The following is a 6,633-nucleotide window of genomic DNA, read 5'->3' as shown; positions in this document are numbered from 1 at the left end:
ACCCTAGTGCTTTTTAATCAATTGTTTACACCTCTTTAATTCATCTTGCTTGTTTATTTTCATTGTTATTTTAGTTTAGTGACCTTCTACATGAACCCAATTTGTGACACCCCTTAGACACCACTAGTTGCAATAGAAATCTCATTTCAATACCCGTCCCTTGGGATCCGACCTTTACTTGCCTCTTTACTAATTGTAGAGTTGTTTGTGAAGCTATAAATTGTGTTTTGATTCGGACGTGACCCAACGACCACACCTTTAATTGTGAACACGAAAGGGACCGATCAAAAATGGCGCCGTTGCCGGGGACGGTGTTTGTTTGATTTAGATTTCCTTTTTATTGTTATTAGTTGTGTCTTTCTTCGCCTTGGGGAAGTAAAACTCCTCAAGGTTTGTTCTAATTGTTTTCGAGTTGTTTGATATTTTGCATGTCTAGAAGGTCACAAGGTGATTTGTTACCTTTTGACCGTGAAATCGAAAGAACCTTGACGCACAATAGGAGATTTGCTAGGAGGAATTTGAGAGGTATTAGTGAGATTGTTCAACCCACTAGTGAGTTCATCAACCCTTTCGCAATAGAAGGAGAGGAGAACCCATTACACAATACCCCACAAAATCCACCTACAATGCCTAAATTCTCGTCACACTCCGTACCCACCGAGGAGAATCTACCAAATGGTACTCCTACACCGCAACATCTAACCGTAAATTTTATTGCCAAGTCCGCCTTCATCCAATTAGTTGAAAGTAGCCAATTTGGGGGGATGCCTAGTGAAGACCCTCATTCTCATATGGAAACCTTTTGCGACTATTGTGATGCAATCTCTCAAACGGGTGTGACTCAAGAACAAATTAGATGGGTCTTATTTCCTTTTTCTCTAATCGGCACCGCGAAGCAATGGTTGAAGGGCCTTGACAAGGCCACCCTCGGAATAGATTCTTGGAAGAAGTTGGCTCTAGCTTTCTACAAAAAATTCTACCCACCGGAAAAGACTAAAATGCTAAGAGCTCAAATTACGGGTTTTAAGCAAAGGGATGAAGAATCTTTGTATGAAGCTTGGAAGCGGTTTAAGGGAATTTGTCGCTCATGTCCTCACCATGGACTTAGCGAATGGTTATTGGTACAACAATTTTGGAACGGTTTATATGAGGATTCAAGGAACATTCTCAATATGGGATCAAATGGAATGTTCACCGAAGTTGATGACAATCAAACATGGAACAAGATTGAGGAAATGGCGGTCCATAACTCACAATATAGTAGACCTCGCAAGGCTACTAGAGGAGGAAAGCATGAAGTGGACTCCGTTACTCAATTGGGTGCTCAACTTAGTGCTCACATTGACACAATCAACTTGAAGTTTGAACAAGCTATGGCTAGACTTGAAGAAAACTCAAAATCATCAAAGCATCATGTTAATGCCATGACGGCATCTTCATCAATCCCAAGTGGGATATGTGAGAATTGTGGAACTTTGGGACATGACCAAGGTGAATGTAGGGGAACAAATGAACAAGTGAATGCTTTCCAAGCATACAAGAGTGGTACCCCTTATTCCAACTATTACAATGAAAACACCAAATTCCATCCAAATCTCTCATACAAAAGCCAAAATGTTCAAAACTCTCAAACAACATACACTCCACCACCCATGAGAAACCAAAATCAAAGACCCTTTTTCAATCAAAACCAAGGTTACCAAAATCAAAATCCATACAATCACCAAAATGACCAAGGTTTTGATGTCCAAAAAGCGGTCCTCCAAATGCAAAAGAATCAACAAGAATTTTTCACTCAAATGCAAAAAGATAGCGAAGCAAAGGAAACCACCATCAACAACATCCTAGCTCACACCAAGATGTTGGAAACACAATTGACTCAACTAGCATCTTCAAGCTCACAAAGACAAAAGGGGCAATTACCACCTCAAAATAATCCCCCTAGACATGAAACGGTTAGTGCCATTCACTTGAGAAGTGGTACAAGGTATTAAGCACCAAGGAAGCAAGTTGAGGATGAAGTTGTGGAAGCTAGTGAAAAGGAAGAAATTGTGCAAAGCTCAAAAGATGGAGAATCATCAAAAGAAGAAAGTTCAAAGAAAAATGAAGACAAGGTCAAGGAGAAGGAGCCCATTGTGATTAGACTCCCTTTTCCAAGTCGTCAAGCCAAGCCCAAATTTGATGACCAACTTGGGAAGTTCATGGAAATTGTGAAGAATTTGGAAGTCTCAATTCCTTTCACGGAATTAATAAATCATGTGTCGGCTTATGCGAAAAACATGAAAGATATCCTCACAAAGAAGAAGTCGATCCGGAAGCTTGAGACTCTCGCCTTCACTAAGGTGAGTAGTGCAATACTTCAAGGGAGTTCACCTCCAAAATTAAAGGATCCGGGAAGCTTCTCAATACCGTGTACCATTGGCGACACGACGATCAACAAAGCCTTATGTGATCTAGGGGCTAGTGTGAGTGTCATGCCGTACTCGGTAAGTAAAAGGTTGGGGATGGGAGAGCTTAAATGCACCAACATCACACTCCAAATGGCCGATAGATCGACGAAGACACCATTAGGGATATGGGAAGATGTCCCCGTGCGAATTGGGAAGTTTTTCATCCCGGTGGACTTTGTGATTGTTGATATGGAGGAAGATTCCAACATTCCAATCATTCTAGGAAGACCTTTCCTACACACCGCGGGTGCGGTAATTGATGTAAAACATGGTGAGCTCACTCTAGAAGTGGGAGATGAAAGCATAAATTTTAATCTTGACAAGACTATGAGAGCTCCTCATTTGCATGAACCATGTTTTATGATTGATCATTATAGCCGAAAGGATGAAAGGAAGAAATCGGAACTCCAATGGAAGAAGAAAATTGAAGATGCCCCATTCAAAGAGCAAGTGAATTATGACAAGGAGAGCTTGCAAAGCTCATCAAAATCAATCAAGGAAGAAGAGAATGGCCTCATTGGCCAAGAGAAGAAATTGGGAGAGTTGTCTACATCAAATCAAGAGATTTTCAATGATCAACTTAATGAAGTTTGTGGTCTTTGGCACAACGAATTTGAAGGGATTTTTAATCCCTACATTGTTAATGCCATCGATCAAGACCGACAACAAGGGCCAAGGTCTATTGAAGACCTCTACCATGATAATGAACAAGCTTTCGATTACTTTTTCAAGGTGTTCAGCAACATCAACAACACCTTGGACATGCCCCCTTGACATCTCATCAAGAATGAGAGTTTGGTGGAGTCCTCCCTAAACCACCACTTGTAAATATTTCTAACTCCCTAACTTACATTTCAATTCTTGTATTGCATTTTTTGTCACCTTTGGATTTTTATTTACTTTGATCAAGATAATTGTCATGTTTGAGAGAAGTGAGGGAGGGACTAATAATTTCTATTGATGTGTAGTGCTCTAGCTTCGTGTAGGGATGGCAATTGCCTAGGCTATCCATGCCTTAGTAGTGCCCCCACAATGAAGAACACAAGATTTGAAGAAGAATGGAAGAATGGTAAGGGATATGCATTGTGCACGGATGGAACTGAATCCGGGTACAAGGGGTCGAATCCGAACGGATTCCAGAGAATCCGCCCGTCTTCAGTAATCCGAGCGTACTGGGTTGAAGACGCACGACTTTATAAGCTGAGATTTTGGAAGATTTTTGACTGTAAGAGAATCCGGGCGTCCTGAACAGCAATTCGCCCGTCTCTGCAAATCCGTCCGTCCTGGACTGAAGACGCCCGTCTTCTCTGCTGAGGAAAACAAGAAAAATTCCCTGGACTGAAATCCGTCCGTCTTCAGGCAAATCCGCCCGTCTCGTATCAAGAAAATCCGAGCGTCTTCTTCTGAATCCGCCCGTCATTAGGCGAGTTTTATAAAACCCAGAAAGAGCAGTATCCGCACGGATTGGGCAGAATCCGCACGGATTGCCCCTGCAGTTCAAAATTTTCGGTCTTTATAAAATCCCTCCCACCTTCCTTCATTCATTCATTCATTCATAAACACTACCCACAACATCAAAACCCTCACCCTCTCCATCACAAAAACAAAGTCCCTCAACTACATTCACCAAAAACAAATCAAATCATCCTTCTAACAACAAATCAATCACTCCTTCTTCAATAAAAATCAAAACCAAGCACAAAATCTTCAACCTTTGAGTCGATTTTTGATTTCATAAAGGCAAAGCCTTTCACCTTTAAATCGATTTGGGTATACTACAAATTGAAGATTTTCCATTCTTTTCTTGGTTAGTTCATCAATGGCAAGGACTAAGGGAGCAACAAAGGCACCAAAGGCTAAGGCACTCTCAAAAAGGCAAAAGGCTCTTCAAGCAAAGAAAGCATAGGCTATGGTGGTAGAAACTCCAAACTTGGAAGTGCAACAACAACAACAACCTTCTATGGGAGCAACAACACCTTCTACTCCGGAAATTGATCAACTTTTGCATTATCCGGAGGTAACTTTTATTTCCGAAACCCATAGAAATACTTTTGCCAAGTTTGCTAGGAAGTCATTACAATCCACCAAATTTATATGTGAAGATACCTTAGAAAAATTGGGTGTTCTTGAGCAAACTAGAGCCTTTTTCAAAGCCATGGGGTTGGAGAAATTGTTTGAATCAAAAGAATTGACATACCCCTCCCTTACCTTGGAATTTTTGAGTTCTTTGAAAGTCACCAAAGTTGAGAATAGGGAGAATCTCGAGTTTCGTCTAGCTAATGTTATTAGACGCATTTCCTTTAGAGAATTGGGTGAAATTTTGGGTCTTAGTGATGAACCACGTTATTTTAAGAATAATGGAAAGTATGACCCCGAACCTCTTTGGGAGGCAATTTCCGGGAGGAAATTTGAGGACTTTCATGCAAGTCGTGCTCTTTTGGTCCACCATCCGGGCATAAGAGTATGGCACAAGGTCATAGGCAACACCATTATTGCAAGGAAAGATACCAACCATTTCACCAAACTTGATTTTATTCTTCTTGAATCGGCTTTGAACATTGGAAGAGTACACACCAAGCCTTTCAACTCTTTGAGGCTTTTGGTAGATAGATGGCTCAACATTGATTGTGGGAAGAAGGGCACTACCGTTATTGTCAATGGCGGCCTAGTCACTATCCTAGCTAAGTACTTTGATCCTAACTTTAACAAGGATAACAAGTATAAAGCCAAGGAGGGTGGCCATCTTGTTGATATGCATACTATGATACACAAGTACAAGTGGGTTGCCCATAATCCTCTTGACACCGAGTATGGATGGCTCACTAGTGAAGCTAGATCGTTCACTTTGCCCTCAAAGATTTGGCGTCTAAGCGTCCACCGGACCAATTATCTACTTCCCCTTTCTAAAGAGGCCGAGTATATTATCCAACAACAAAAGGGTGATCTTGAAACTCCCTCCTCTTCCATTGTCATACTACCTTACCCCTTTGAGTATCAAGAGTTCAAGCCGGAAGGAGTTGAAGCTAGAAATGATTATTTGACTCTTCTCATGCAAGCAATGCACAAACAAGCCTTTGAGGATCGGAAAAATGCTTACTTAGCTCAATATCCACCCCTCCTACACTTAGCTAGGCAAGGACTACTTGATCCATCATGTCCTTTGCCTAGTTGGGCGGATAGAGAAGTCCTATTTCCGGGTGCATCTAGGGTCGTTTCGGATGACAATGAGGTTGTTGGTAATGATGAAGAAGTTGATGATAACATTGATGAGGAAGCAAGTGAAGAAGGAGAAATGGATGATGAGCAAGGTGAAGAAGCAAGTGAAGAGGGAAGTGGCAATGTGACCACTTCTAATGAGGAAAGTGATGATGGTGATGATATGATGGAAGATTAGCAAGCCTTGGAGACTCCTACCCTCTCATGGTTTGTCTATTTCTCTCTTTGTTTTAATTATAATTTTGATCATTGTTGGAGTAGTCCTAGCACCATAGAGGACTCAAACCTCGGTACCATTGAGGTGTTCTCATTTTATTGTTCCCATTTTCAAAATCCAAAATGACAAATTAGTTTCATGCATTGCATAATGTGTGCATGAACTACACCCATCCTTGGACATTAGCAATAGTGTCTAACTCGGTTTGGGGAAGTTAATGCATACACAACGGGAGGTAATCTAAATTATCCTCTCCGTCATAACAAAAACCATGCATCATGTAGTGTAGCTTAGTGTAGATTGCATTTAGCATAGAAATCATGCATCATCTTTGCATAATTTCCATCATTTTGGCCATTGAGGACAATGCCCATATTAGTGTGGGGATGGGAATTCTAACATTTAACTCTTATTCAAAAATCCAAAAAAATGAAAAATTTCAAAAATCATAAAAATTTGAAAATTGAAAACCCAAAAACATGTTTATTTCCTTTTGTAGTCTTGTATATATTGTCTTGTATATATTGTGTTTGTTCTATCCTTGTTCACATTGATTGACTAAGCCACATCCGAGACATGAGGGTAATGAAGACCTCATGGTATGATCTTTCCAATCTCCTTTTTCCTCTTTATGTTAATGACTATGTGGCTTTATTTTGATTGATGCGGTATAACAATGTGAACTTAGGACTTGCATTTAGTTTATATGTCATATTAGTTGATAGAATCACTTGCATTAGGATGTTTATA

The 6,633-nt window shown here is 40.5% G+C and overlaps 1 non-coding gene across 1 annotated transcript; it reads right to left on the bottom strand.

Moving 5' to 3' along the window:
• Window positions 1–998: 998 nt before the first annotated feature.
• Window positions 999–1,105, bottom strand: LOC141603119 (small nucleolar RNA R71). The gene has a single exon (XR_012525014.1). It is a non-coding gene; the product is annotated as a small nucleolar RNA R71 (small nucleolar RNA).
• Between the last annotated feature and the right edge of the window lie 5,528 nt (window positions 1,106–6,633).

This window comes from Silene latifolia, chromosome 9 (assembly GCF_048544455.1).
Source record: "Silene latifolia isolate original U9 population chromosome 9, ASM4854445v1, whole genome shotgun sequence".
Taxonomy (NCBI): domain Eukaryota; kingdom Viridiplantae; phylum Streptophyta; class Magnoliopsida; order Caryophyllales; family Caryophyllaceae; genus Silene; species Silene latifolia.
The sequence above is the reverse complement of the archived record's forward strand: the minus strand, read 5'-3'. Positions and strand labels throughout refer to the sequence as shown.